The sequence below is a fragment of the Molossus molossus genome, unplaced genomic scaffold (assembly GCF_014108415.1).
Source record: "Molossus molossus isolate mMolMol1 unplaced genomic scaffold, mMolMol1.p scaffold_m16_p_4, whole genome shotgun sequence".
NCBI classification, from domain to species: domain Eukaryota; kingdom Metazoa; phylum Chordata; class Mammalia; order Chiroptera; family Molossidae; genus Molossus; species Molossus molossus.
This window is the reverse complement of record NW_023425377.1, coordinates 125,757,369-125,772,596: the sequence shown is the minus strand read 5'-3', so window position 1 is coordinate 125,772,596 and position 15,228 is coordinate 125,757,369.

Sequence of the window (15,228 nt, the reverse complement as noted above, 5' to 3'; positions counted from 1 at the left end):
TGACCTCGCTCCTGTCGTCTCCCGGGGTCAGGAGGAATTCGCGTGTGGAACCGGCGTGGGTCTCTGTCCACACAGACCGCTCTGCCCCTGGAGGCCGCTGAGTGGCCTGCTGGACGAATCCACGCCGGGAGCGTGGGTCTCACGTGGCCGGGGGCTGCTGGGTGGGGGTGGGGGGGCTGGGAGCTTCCTGGGGGTGTGGAAGAGCCCCGCGCGCTGCTCTCAGGAAGGCCAAGGTTGCGTGGCGTGTTCTCAGGGAACAGGACACGAGGGCACGTGGACACCGTGCCCCTGCCCCTACGGGCAACAGCGGGCCCCCCCGCAAAGGTCCCGGCGGGTCCTGCCAGCCGTGTGCCTCGCGGTCCTTCATCCTCCCTGGGCAGCAGGGTGGCAGAGCCCATGGCGGAGCTGCCCGGGGAGGCCCTGTCCTCACACGCAGAGCAGGCGGCAGGGCGAGAGGCCCAGATGGCGCCTTGGACGCTCGCCTTGGCCGCCTCGCTGCCATCAGTGTGTCCTTGTCTGAGTTCAGACGGAAACATTAGAGGCAACAATGACCACATGTCACTCGAGAGTGTGGCCAACACGAAACACACAGTAGCCCCGCGCGCGGCGGCCTTAACCCTCCGCGAGTGGCCGTGACCCCCGGAGCAGCGAGGACCCACGGGTACTTTGGGGCCCGCGCCCACCGTGCCCACGCCGTCAGCGTTCCTGTCGCACGGCTCCAGCGCCCTTCCCGGGTGGGGAGCTGGGCTAATGGCCGCCGCGCCGTTCAGGGCGGGGTCTGGGCCACGCACGCAACAGTCCACAGCGCGTGAGGAGCCCGCGTTTCAAGGCAGGGGACCGGCTGGGACGATCTCTAAGGGCGGGTTCTGGGCTCTGACCCAGGGCCAAGCTGGAGGTGTAGCAGGCAGAGTAGCTGGGTACCAGGGAGAGCAAAGCCAGAGGACACGCGTGGACTCCGCTCCGGAACCAGTGGGCATCCCCCGCCCTACCAGACGCAGTCCGCGCAGGTGGGCTACAAGCCACTGAACTGTACACTTAAAATTGGTGAATTGTACCGGGTACAACGTGAACTCTAACAAAGCTAATTTTAAAATGCGGTATCAGGAAGAATGTTCACAGTTGCTAGACTACATGGATCACTGAGGGTTCTCACAGTGTAACAGAAGCAGCGTGTGGGTGTGTGCTGGTGGCACCCGTGTGTGAGGGCCCCGAAGCCCGGCTGCGCCCCCAAAGCGCTCCCTTGCTTTGGGTGCACGCTCATCATTTACGTTTGCTGTCTTCTGTGTTTACTTTCCCGCTGAGTTGACTTCGCATTCTGGCACATTCCAGTTAGAGACCGAGCACGTGTTACAGTACACGCTCTGTCCCAGCTTGTCTTCCTGTCATAACCCACCGCACGATTCCATCATGCACGCGGTCACCGGGGACGGACGTCATTCTCAATACCTCCCAGCCTGCAAAGTGCAAGAAAATACAATAACCCTTGTGTCTCATTCTTTCTCTCACATAAGCATGTCCTACGTGAAGCAGGACACACACACACACACACACGGTGGAACGTGAAATCTACAGCTGCAGCCGGCATTTTGGGGACATATTTGGTCGTGGGTGGTCGTGGTGTGCGAAGGTTCTGGAGATACTGAGGGTGCCTGGCAGGCCAGCAGAAAGAGGCCCCTACGGCGGGCGGATGAGCTCAGCAGGGAAATGAGAAAGGACTCGCTTTCCTGCTCTGTCTCCCCCAGGAGAAGGTGTGGAAGGCGCTGCTCCCCTAAGGAGCAGGACTGTGCAATGAGACCCCCCCATTTATTTAGTTAGTACTACAGCCATCTGTTCAACTGGTATTTGTGATGAACGTGATGTGCGACCCTTAGAATAACCATTAGGCAGATCCCCGAGAAGACTTCAACATGGTCTCTGACCTCACCGAGCTAAAATTCTAGTTGGAGAGACAATGACTAACCAGTTACAGAGATGATTCGCAAGTTTCAGCTATGGGTAGCGGTATGAAAAAGAACTCGTTTCTCCAGAAGTCTGCATCCCAGGTCGTGAGGGGGTCCGAAGGCACTGGACGCCCCCTTGGCCGAGCTGGGAGAGCCGGCGACGGACAGCCTGAGGGGCTGCGGCCTTAGACAGTCCCGGGAGGAGCCTCGGCGGCATTGTCCTTGAGACGGAAAGGACCGGTGTGGGCGGCCAGCAGGACCAGAGAGCCGCTGGGCTCCAAGGAGGCCTCTGGTGCCTTCCACCCAGAGGGTCGGGGTGCTGGAAAAGGAAGGAGGAGCTTGGAGCAGCCCGAGACCTCTGAGGAGCCGAAGACACCTTTACCCCCGTTCACACTACACGTCAGCGATGAGGGTGCAGGGTCCTAACACAGACTCGGAACCCCAGCCATTTCCATCCCCGGAGCCCTCGGCTCTGCGCAGCGGGATCTCAGAGCCGAGCTGCGTTAGGAAGGTTTTAAAAGTGACTATTTGCCAAGCACTGCAACAGCGCCGGGCCCGTGTGCAGTGCTGCGTGTTTGCATGATCGATGCTGTGTGTTGACCGAGCACCTACTGCGTTCCAGGCAGTGTGCCCGACACTGTACCCCGCTGCATCCTCGAACGGTCTGGTGAAGCAGATGTTGTGATGGAATGCATTTCCTGGGAGAAAGGAAAAGTCAGAGCAGCGACGTCGTTTGCCCCAACCACATGGCACGCAGAGATGAGCTCTGAAGGCGGTTGGAGTGTCTTCGTTCAACTGTGTTAGTACGAACACAGCGCGCGCATAACCACAGACGCGTTTCTGCGCCCTCTGTGGGACTGAACCGCAGCCTCCCCATTTGGAGAAGCCGGGCCTGGCGGGCACACTGTAGGGCCTTGGCACCTGCCTGCTGTGTCCCCTTGGCCCTGACTCCAAGCCTCACCGCGCTACCTTCCATCATACAAGTAAAGGGGGGAAATGAACCTTCTGGAAGCTCTCTGAGGAGTAACCAGAGAGAAGAAGAATGCAGTTTATCTCTACAGTTGACCCTCTCCCCCGCCAAGATCATCAAAACACTCAATTCACAACATAGTTGAAAAGATACAAGATTTGGATGGTCCCGGTGCACTGGGCTGTGAACGTGGACAACCACGGAGGCTGTGGCCGCCGCCACGGGTCCCAGGTAAGATCAAGGCGACAGGAGGCTGGAGATGTCCCAGTGAGGAGCTTGGCCCGGTTTGAACGCGACTGATGGATCACGTGAGGGATTCGCCGGAACGCTCGAGAATGTTCTGCATGGAGGTCGTAAATGTTAGAAATGGTATTAGTGGGTCAGATGGCTTTGAGAAAATAAAACTTTGTTCAAGGACCATTTACTGAAAGCATCTGGTTTTATGCAAACACAATTAGGGATTCAGTCAGAAGGGGCCTTTTCCGAACACCGTCATGGAATGTATCCACGCCACGGGTAGGCCAGTCTTCCCCGTGACGTGTGGAACTCGCTCTCGAGTTAAGGATCTGTTTTATTCTGGAGTCTGTTGTTAATTTTACTCTTATTCTAAAGCACTGTGTTAATCCTCAAAGGACCGAACTGACTGGCAGTTGTCATGTGGCATGCAAGGGGCAAACACTGGATTGAAATAGAGGTCCTTGTGTCCCTCCGACCCACGTGCTTTCTCCTCTACCATGTGCCGCCAACCTGTGTATGACGTGCCCACGTGTGTATGATTTTCTTTTTAATCTGCAACAGTGACGAGCTCACAAATCAGTAAGTTTTGTGGTTGAACATCTTGAGTAGTATTATTTCTTAGAGAGAAGTTATGGGTGTCTCTGGTTACTAGCCATGGTCGCTCTTTCCTTTAGAATAGATGATCGATCTATCTATCATCTATCTATCTATCTATCTATCTATCTATCTATCTATCTATCTATCTACCATTCTGTCATAATTTTATCTATTGTTCTATATATCTATCATCTATCTATCATCATTTTATCTGTTCTAATCTATCTATCTATCTATCTATCTATCTACTATCTATCTATCATCTATCTATCATCATTTTATCTGTTGTTCTAATCTATCATTCTATCTATCTATCATCACTTTATCTGTTGTTCTAATCTATCTATCTATCTATCTATCTATCTATCATTCTATCTATCTATCATCATTTTATCTGTTGTTCTAATCTATCATTCTATCTATCTATCATCACTTTATCTGTTGTTCTAATCTATCTATCTATCTATCTATCTATATATCTATCTATCTATCATCTATCTATCTATCATTCTATCTATCTATCATCATTTTATCTGTTGTTCTAATCTACCTATGTATTATTCTATCATCATTTTATCTATTGTTCTTATCTATCTATCTATCTATCTATCTAAAGATTTGCCTTTAGTCTAGAGACTAATAAATCATTTGGAAAGTGGCCTCTTCTGTCTCCCAGCCCCCTCCCCATTTTGTATATAAAAGGGCTTTTCATAATACACAGGAAGGAAAGGAAAAGAAAGCTTTATTTTCTAGCGTCTAAGTTATCTCATGGAAAATGTCTCTGAAACCTACATTTTGTTTTGTTTCATGTTCGGCGCCCTAGCTGGATGTGTTAGCTCCAGGAGGAGCAGTGCAGTAGTAGCAAAGGAAACTCTTCCTCCTTGACCTCGACTTTGTTGTAATTCACCTTTATTTTTAAACTGAAACCAACATGTGTAACATCTTTGTGTCCCATACAGTTATTATCAACACTATTTTCTCTTTTTTTTTTTTTGCATTTATTTTCAGATAGAGCAGGAGGGAGAGAGAGAGAAACATCGACATGAGAGAGACACATCGAGTGGCTGCCACCCACACAACCCAACCAGGGCCGGGGACAAACTGCAACCGAGGTACGAGCCCTTAGCAGGAACCGAACCCGGGCCTCTCTGGTCCGTGGGGCGACGCTCTAACCGCTGAGCCAAACTGGCCAGGGCTTATCAACACTGTTTTCAATCTCTGTAGAGTCACTGTGTTATATGGTTATCTTGCTAAACATTTTTTTTTCTGGGAATAAGGCCTGATTTCCAAAGATGGCCACCGATTGGTTTAACCTCTGGCCTGTAGGATACCTGCTTGGGGACAGGACACCTCCCCTGGGTCTCCCAGGAGCAGGGTCTCGGTCTGACGTCGGGCTGGGGCCTTCCTGGCCAGCTTTGTGCCTGACTGTAAGTGCCGACAGAATCATAAAATAATTGTAAAGATTTGTGAATTTATGAACTAACCCGTCACTTGTCATGAATCAGATCTAAGTGGGAGCCTCCATGTCCAGGGGAAAATACGGTTGAGGCGGCGAAAGCTGTACAAGAGAATGATTTCTATAAATCCCGACTGTTTGAAGAAACCTTTCGAATTGGCAGAGCCTTGCTAAATCAGCTTCATTACTGTGATCTTCATGAACCTTCTCTACCTAGCGGGAGCTACTTTCTCAGACCTAAACGAGGCTTGGAGAGGGCCCACTGTCCGCTGATGCAGACACGGTCGTGCTGCCAAAGCGTTCTCAGTATCACGGAGCAAGTCCAACGTGTGACGTCCCCCTCCTGCCCGGCACCTGGAGGAAGCAGGTGCGTCTCCCTCCTGCTGGCATTAGGAATGTGACATACCCACAGTGCACCGGGGCCACAGCCACTCCCTCAGGCCCCGGGTTTCTCCCTGTTCTGCAAGCAGTTGGCTGGAGGGAATCGACCTCCGGGGACCTCAGTTCGTGCTCTGCACGGGGCTGGGGTGTATTTGGGCAAAGGCTTTAATAGCTCTGCTGTCAATCGTATTGACAACTGACCTGCTTATTCGGTGAACAGCGGTGGTCGCATCATCCAGTCCAGGCCACCTCTGCTCAGAGCGCCCCACAGCCTCTCAGCCGCACCTGGAACGGCCCCGAGGTTCCCTTCCTGCGTCTCTCCCAGGGCGATGAGAGACGGCAGCAGGGAAGATCGCTCCTGTGACAGGCTCCCTATTCCTACTGTATTTCATTATGGCCGAGAACGACGAGAGATTTTTCAAAAGCCCTTAGTATATTTCACCTCAGCAGGTCCCTGGAGTCACAGATGTGTGTAACAGCCCACGTATTTGTGCAGGAAGAGCGTTCGTTACGTCTGAGTGTAGGTGCCCTTCCCTGTCCTCATTAGCAACCGAGTGCGGACCGGGGGACCCTCTCAAGGGGGATTATCTTTGAACATATTTGAATCCATTTTAGGGACATAAACCGCAAAACTTGATGAAATTACCAACCTTATTTGATTTTGTTTATTTTTAATACATTCTTTTGTGATTGTTGTCTGGATAAAACACAGGCTACATATGGTACCGTTTGGAACATATGCCCGTCGACAAATTGCAAACGTCTTTATAAAGTTGTGGAATTTTCTCCTTTCTGTCAAAGTTTTTCAAATCACACACACAAAATCGACGAAATAGTATTTGACACGAACTGCACATACTTTCGCACTGATATTTGTGAGTGTGGATAGACCTGGAAACAAAGAGCTGCCCGCTGTCAACCTGCATGATTTTACTTAAAAAGCACGTCGCTGCGAGTTTGAGGTCTTTCCCCGGAACAGCGCGTGCGAGTCGGAGGGCATCCTGGGGTGATCAGAACCCCCAGTCACGGCCGGCTTCTGAGTGACGGCCACTGTCAGCTTCGTCAGCAACATCTGCCGTCGAGGCGTATTTTATACTCACCTCTGCCTTCGTGAGCAAGGTGGTCCCTATGAAATCATGAGAAATATGGAAAAAGAAAGTCACCCAGAGTGTCTATTTCACCGACAAGACAGCTGGCAGATGGCACCATGGGCGACAGTGTCCGGACCTCGCTGCTCGTTCCATGATGCTGCCTCACAGGCACCTGCCCCTTCAGTGATCCCTGCCCCTTCAACAGATTCCTGCCCCTTCAGCAGATCCCTGCCCCTTCAGCAGATCCCTGCCCCTTCAGTGATCCCTGCCCCTTCAACAGATTCCTGCCCCTTCAGCAGATCCCTGCCCCTTCAGCAGATCCCTGCCACTTCAGCAGATCCCTGCCCCTTCAGCAGATTCCTGCCCCTTCAACAGATTCCTGCCCCTTCAACAGATTCCTGCCCCTTCAGTGATTCCTGCCCCTTCAACAGATCCTGCCCCTTCAGCAGATTCCTGCCCCTTCAGTGATTCCTGCCCCTTCAGTGATTCCTGCCCCTTCAACAGATCCCTGCCCCTTCAGCAGATCCCTGCCCCTTCAGCAGATCCCTGCCCCTTCAACAGATTCCTGCCCCTTCAACAGATTCCTGCCCCTTCAGTGATTCCTGCCCCTTCAACAGATCCCTGCCCCTTCAGCAGATTCCTGCCCCTTCAGTGATTCCTGCCCCTTCAGTGATTCCTGCCCCTTCAACAGATCCCTGCCCCTTCAGCAGATTCCTGCCCCTTCAGCAGATCCCTGCCCCTTCAGCAGATCCCTGCCCCTTCAGCAGATCCCTGCCCCTTCAACAGATCCCTGCCCCTTCAACAGATCCCTGCCCCTTCAACAGATTCCTGCCCCTTCAGTGATTCCTGCCCCTTCAGTGATTCCTGCCCCTTCAACAGATCCCTGCCCCTTCAGTGATTCCTGCCCCTTCAGTGATTCCTGCCCCTTCAACAGATCCCTGCCCCTTCAGTGATTCCTGCCCCTTCAACAGATTCCTGCTCCTTTTACAGATTCCTGCCCCTTCAGCAGATCCCTGCCCCTTCAGCAGATCCCTGCCCCTTCAGCAGATTCCTGCCCCAGCCAATAATCATAGGACCCATGCAGCGCATAGATTTCCAGGCAGAGATGGTGACATTTTGATCACGGTATATTTCAATACACGACTGTGCTCATTAATCAATCATTTGCTTTCTAATTTAAACAAATAATTTGAGTGACGTTTAAGTCCATTTCTCCCAAAGAGGACTATTGCGTTACAGAGAAAGTGAGTCATATTGTTCATGTAATAATGTCTGTTCTATTTAAAACAGTGGCAGGCAATGTCTTAGCCTTCCCTCCCTCTGCCAAACTGCTTTGCTATTCTATAGGACATGCATTTCTTGCAGTAACTTTCTTCCTTCCCCTTGGCTCGCCTGTGTTTCTGCCCAGCCCACCTGCAGCAGCCGGTCTCCTGCTCACTGCGGACGCTTCCCTCAAACCCCCTGGCGCTGCCCTGGCCAGTTTGGCTCAGCGGTTAGAGCGTCAGCCTGCGGTCCGGAGAGACCCGGGTTCGGTTCCCGCTAAGGGCACGTACTTCGGTTGCAGTTTGTCCCCGGCCCTGGTTGGTCGTGCGGGTGGCAGCCACTCGATGTGTCCCTTCACGTCGATGTTTCTCTCTCTCTCTCCCTCCCGTTCTATCTGTAAAAAATATATATATATATAAAAAAACACCAAAAAAACCAAAAAGAACAAAAACAAAAAAACTCCCCTGGCGCTGTTTGCACCAGACGTGAACTGACTTCCCGCGGCACCCCGGGGAGCGTGCTCCCCCGGTGCCCCCAGCCAGCTGGAGCCCGGTCGGCGTCTCCCCTCTTCCACGGCTGCTGACGCTCCACTGTACCCCACGCGCGCCACCTGTCCTCGTGGGCGGCTTCCTCGTGGCGTGTCCTGTGCCTTCCTTTCACTGACATTTTTACCTTCACTTTCTTGTCTGTGAAACCAGCAGCAGGGAGGTACGAGACAGGAGGGAGACCCCGGGGCAGAGCTCAGTTCTCCCGGGGCCGGATTTCAGCTGCGGCCCGAAGGAGCAAGGTGATTTGGATAAAGACACCGACCTCTTGGTCCTCGTTTTCTCAGCTGCGGACGCAGCGGTGGCCTAAAAGCTCAGAGCGAGTATTTTCTGCTATTCTTTGAGTAACTGTATTTCCACCTCCATTTCCACAAGTTCGAATGATGGAATTATCAATCTGTTGCAGCATTTTAATTTCGGGGTAATGAGCTCTTCCCACCCACCTACCCACAGGACTACTCGTATGTTGAAGGCTGCCTGCCAGGTCCTCCTCATTCTGTGTTCCCAGAGTGCTCAGGGCATGTTTTGTTGAACAGTGAGTGGACTTTAAACCTATATTTGTGACGGCAAATATTCCAAGATGGCTTTTCATTATATTCCCTAGTATGTCCAACTGAAACATAGGGTGGAAACCCCTTCTTCTGGGAACATCGGAAGAATACTGGGTGTTTTTACAAAGGTTAACTTTTAAGGAACAGGGCTTTTGACGTGTGCAACAGTTGTCACGGATCTTTAATTTTATTTTTGTCCAGCAGATGGCAGTAGTGCCTCAAATAAAACACTGTCGGGGCTACAGTTATGTAAGATAATGTGCGCATTTATAACTAAGCAGATGTCAGAGAAATCCAAGGAAATATTGCACAATCATTTAGATCTATACAGTTAAATGCAAAATAAAATAGCTTAGGAAGTATTTATCTTTTTAGAAAGTCTCTCCAAATTTTCAGGGTAAAACATCGCAATTACTCTAGGAACGTAGAGACTAGGCAGAAAGAAAGAAACATAAACTGTGGGATTATTTTGGCAAAAAGGTCAGCACATGTTCTAAGGTGCTTTTTGGTTGTAGTCCCCCCTGCAAAATTCATGAAAGTGATCACCAAAAGGACGGAAGGTGATTCTATTTCTCCCTTTCCAAAGTTGCCCCTTACCTCCGCGACACTGTGGTGGCTCACTAATTGATGCTGTTGTAATTTAACCCAGTTGTGCGTAGCTGGGAAGGAGCAAAGGGAAGACCAAAAGATGATGGGCATGTTGTTTGCGCAGCTTGGCCAGGAAGCTGGGAAAGAGACGCGTGCCCAGTGAAGTCTGGGCGACACAGGGAAGGTACGTGACTGCTGGTCACACCTGGGAACAGGTCCGTGGCGAGGGTAGGCAGGGAAGGTCTGAGATATTTAACCTCCCAAACAAAGGAGTCTTCTCTCTTGGCTCCTGCACCCCTGGGACTCTCGTTGCAGGGGGTGCACTCGCTTGGCCCCTCTACATTCTCCCGTGTGACCCACGGCCATGTGGACCCCACAAAGGACTGATGGACTGTAACCAGCCTCATGCTACACAGGACCCAGCTCCACCATGGAAAGGGAACTCTGGACACTGGCTGTGCTTCTGGCTCTACCGAACCCCAGCTGCACATCTTCCAGGACTGGACTGAGGGAAATGGGACTTCAGAAACCCAAGGGTGTAATTCCACACAAACAAAGCTTTTCTACCCTATCTCATCCTCCTGTGGGGACCTCCAGAAATGCTTATTCCAGTGGTACCCAAAAACCCCACTCCCACTAACAATGGAGAAAGACCCTCCATGCATTTCTCCAGTAACACAATAGTTTGCAACAACGAGAGACACCCCTCGGGTACTACTGAGAACAGAGCAGAAAAGCAAGGGCAAGTCCTTGCTTCCAGAATTCAACTTGAGAAAATTAATGTTGTTTACAGTTTCCTTGGCTTTGAAAGCCTGGTTCATAATCATAACATCCTCCTTCCTGAATATTGTTGTTTCTCTTCCCGATGAAGCACCCAGTGTTTCCCTCGTTTTTTAAAACCTGCGATGAACAAATGTTTACTCACAGTTTTCTTGAACTGCTGTTTCTCTTTGATTTTTAAAAGCCCCCTTACAGCCTTTGTGTAATTATGGAAAACTAGACTGTCTTAGATGTCCATAACTATTTATAACTTTTAACCATGATAGCTTTATCCTTTCTCAGCTGATTAAAATTAACAACTCATAAAAGAAAATAGGATTTCCTAATATATTATAAATAGTGTGATAGTACTATATAACAGAATAACTATTCTCACTTTAGTCCATTAGATCAACTTGATGGTTTAGGGGAAGCACATACAAATTATTTATTTGCCCTGAAATCCGTCTTTCATGTAGCAACCTTCCCTATGAGATTTAAGAAATACTGAGAAGCTATTTAGAGCGACTTTTATAATTCCATTATGCTTCTGATGGAATACATTCCTTATTAAGGATTAACATCTAAAAAACGTAAGGGTGGGAAGGACAGACATGTGCTGATTTTTAAATTCTCTAATTTAATAATAGTGTTCAAAGAAAGGACTGGAGTGTTCTATTCCCAAAAGTGTAGCCTGCCATGACTCCCTAAAACTTCTAAGAGCTCAGTCTCTGTCCTCGCCCACCCACTTCCAGTCCTGCGTCCGGCGTCCGGCGTCCGGCGTCCGGCGTCCTGCTTGAGGCCGTGATGGGCAGAGGGAGGGAGAACCAGGGAGGAGGCCCGGGTGGGGCAGGAGCCCTCCGATCTCACGTGGAGAATTAAGTCAGAGCAGATGGCAAGTCCACGGAGCCCCGTGTTAACACGACGTTACAGACCCGGTTTCTTGACTCCTCTGAAGAAGAACTGACCGGTGGTGTTTGAAGATGGTTGATCTCCATTCGGATACCAGGTGCTTGTTGGACCCCTGGAGCCGGGCTCACATGCTTTGTATCTTTCTTTGGAATCTTAGGTTTTTCTGTCCATTTTCCAGCTCTGATTTGTGTCAGGGGCACATGGTCACGGGTCCGTTGCTTTCAAGAATCGGGGTGAGCTCCCCGGGGAAGAGGGTCTTCCACAGCCTGTGTTCCGTGGCGAGTGGGGGAGCACTCAGCGTCTGCTCCCTGCAGCTCTCTGGAAGAGGGGGGGCAGGTGTAGGGGGAGAGGACACAGATGCTGCAAACCACACTGAGCACGTGGGCTGAGCGCGTGCAAAGGCGAGTCACACAGGATTCTCGTGGTTGGGATGCTTTTGCAAACGATTTTAAAAGTTAGTTTACATTGTTTCCAGGAGTGAATTCTTTATGAACTTCTCCAACTGGGGGGTGGGGGAAGGGCCTGGAAAAACTTGACCCCCATCCCGTCTCCTCCTTAGATGCCTTAAAAAAATGCTTTCTCTTCTTTCCACCATCGCGGATCCATTACGAAGCAACAGTGTGGCTTCGCTGATGTCGCAAACAATGTGAGCTAAAATTGCTCTTACGTGTTTAGTCTTAAAAAACGAGTAAATTATTTCAATGCCCGGAAAACCTACCTCAAAACACTCATGTAAAAAGCCTGCCGTCTGGGGTGTGCTACGTGTGCGCGGAAATCTCGGGCGGTGAGTGAGAGCAGGTCCATTGAACCAGCGTCTCTGCTCGGAGACCCGGCCCAGGCTCGCTGCTCACGGGCTCGGAGCAAACAGTTTGCTCAGGGGTGGGACACTATTTATGGTCCTGAATAGACCGCTCCGATTCGGAAGCCATTTGTGTGACAGCGCGGGACACAGGGGCTGGGGGCCCGGTGGGCTGTTTGCGGTCTGATTTGCATGTCAATGCCCAGGCCCCTTGGAAACAGGCAGCTCCCAGACAGTGCTGTTGTCTGGGGTCGGGGAGGAGAACCCATAAAGTGTGGACTCACTTTTCAATGCCCTCGGTTCTTTTTTGTGTGCTTTGGAAGACTGTGAAACGGGGTCACCAAGCCCCCTTCTCCATAGTTTCATTATGTTTTCAATGGAGCGATTGAAGCCGTGCAGAACCCAGACAGACAGACCTCGCGGCCGCCTTTGGGAAGGCGGCTTCTCTGGGGCCACGCAGCAGCCCCTCCGGAGTCTCGGGCCTGGGCGCTGTCCCCTGGGCCTGAAGGGAACCAACCCTCAGCAAAATACTCAGACCCCCTTCTCCCGGAGCGAAAGTCTAAAACAAAGGGTTCTTTCAGCTGCTGAGAAGCCAAACTAGAAATGTCACAGGTGTTCGGAAACCAGGCCCGGGACACCAGGGGGCTTTCTGGGGTGATGTCATTTTCTACCTGGCTGGCAACCCGGGCGGCAGCCCGGCCCCGAGTGGACGCACGCAGGGCCTGCGCACAGCTTTGCGGACGTTTTATTTGGAGCAAGTGATTTCTTACGTTTCTGTCTGAAACCCCCGGCCCGCTGGTGTGCGTGTCAGCAGAAGCTTTGGCTTGTGGTTCCGAAGGGGACCGAGCTCACGGGGTCTGTAAACCTCGGAGCGAAAGGGCGGCGCTGACGGGCCAGTTTGCCGACTTCGTGCGCAGGTGACGGCCGCGCTTTGCCTGGGGACGCATTGCCCACGCACCCACGCACCCACGCACCCACGCTGTCTCGCGTTCTAAAAGGTGCTTTTTCATGCCCGTTCCGCTGCCAGGATCACACAGACTGTTCTGCCTCTTGATTTGGTCACGAGTTGGCTTCGTTCTGTGTGATCCAGACACGTTGCTCCGGGTGACCGTTCACAGCGGGCTGGAGGGTGGCGGGACCGGCGGACGCGTGGGAGGAGCGGCGGTAGGTGCCACGTGCCTTTCGGGCCTGCGCAGTCTCCCGGTGCGCCTCCTGCCCCCGCCCCGGCTTCTCAGCTGCGGACCCCGCGAGGGGGTCTCCCTCTAGTCCGCCTTTACCTGGTGCCAAGGAAGAGTCACTGCCCGTGGACAACGGCAGCGGCGTCCCTGGCCTTGATTTTACCTGAAACTTGGTCACAGACCCTTCTGTTTGCTGCTTTCCTTTCGGACACCGTCTACCTCGTCTCCAAGACCACATACCGCCTGCGCCTTCCCCCTGATTCCCTGTCTGCCCGCAGGTCTCCCCCACTAGACTCTGCGCCCCGAACGGCCGCGTGGGCCCCAATGCCCCTCAGTCGCTGAGCTGTCCACGTGACGTTCCACTGCTTACTCCTCACACTGGATGGTCTGCATCTCCGTGCCCGCGAGCACTGTCCCGCGCTCGTCCTGTTTTCCTGTGTCCCCACGTCCTGGCACTTTTGTCTTCAAAAGAGTGACGAGCTTGATGACGCTCTGAAGGAACAGACGCGGCTCAGGTGACATTTGGCGTCTGCAGCTGAGCTGAGGAAGGCCTTGTCACCTCGGCCGCCTCCTCTGAGGTCACGCCCTCTGGAGGACCTCGCTGCCCATGGCCGGGACAGTCGGAGTCATGGCAGGTGGCGTGCAGCCGCGTGGGACCTTTAGGTGGCGGCCCCAGGAGACGGCAGCACCCGGCACCCGCGTGGGCGTCCCCGGCACCGGCTTGAGCGTCCCCGGCACCCGCGTGGGCGTCCCCGGCACCCGCTTGAGCGTCCCCGGCACCCGCGTGGATGTCCCCGGCACCGGCTTGGGCGTCCCCGGCACCCGCGTGGGCGTCCCCGGCACCGGCTTGGGCGTCCCCGAAACCCGCGTGGATGTCCCCGGCACCGGCTTGGGCGTCCCCGGCACCCGCGTGGGCGTCCCCGGCACGGGCTTGAGCGTCCCCGGCACCCGCGTGGGCGTCCCGGCAGAATTCCAGGCTAACTGTTCCCAGGCCCAGCCACAGAAACGGTCTTTACCGCCGAAGCGTCGTGTTATGTTGGGGTGGCTGGCTCTGCAGCAGACAGAGGTCTTCTATCCCTCTTCCGCAGCCGCGCATTTGTCTGTACCTGAGGGTTTTAAGTCCCAGGGCTTCTCACTTTGAAGCGACTGTGGCACCGTCCTTCTTTGACGGGGTGGCCACTGTTCCCCGAGGCGGCTGAACCGGGCGCTCCCAGCAGCCTCCCGCCTCCCCTGCGCCCGCGCACCGCGACCCTGTGGGTTATTGTCTCTGGCTCTGCTCACAGAGGCTCCGGGTTTCCCGCGGGCCTTCCAGATGAACCTGTTTGTCAGTGTGCTGTACCAGTCTGCTCCAACCATCCGCTCCGCCTCCTCGATTCCAGTCGCGATCTGAGACTTGCTTTGGCCTCAGGCTCATAGAGCGCCTTCTGGCCATCTGTCCGGCTCGGCCGGTGACCTCTAGCAGCAGAGGGGTCGCCACCGCACTCTGGAGGCAGCAAGTGCCTCAGCTGCTGGGCTGGGGCATCGCGTCTGCCACTCCTGGGAGGGGCCCCGCGGCAGCCAGGCTGCTGGCCCGAGGCTGTGAGAGACCCAAGCACAGTCTGTGAGCCCAACACATCGTGAGGATCCCCCCGGCCACCCCGTGCCCTGCCCAGATCTGACACACCTTTTCCTTTTCCCCACATCACCTGTCCACAGTACAGCTGAGAGAGACCTGCTCCAGGTTGAACTGTGTCCCCCCTCACCCCCCAATTCATATGTTGAAGCCCTAGTGCCCAGTGTGATGGGATGTGGAGACAGTGTCGTTCCTGAGATAAAGGAGGTCAGATGGCCTCCTGGGAGTGGGACCCTCATCCCACAGGACTGGTGTCCCTGGAAGAAGGAGAGACCAGAGTGCACCAAGGGACGGCCATGCATGTGGACACATCGAGAGGTGGCCGTCTACACTAGGAAGAGAGTTATCA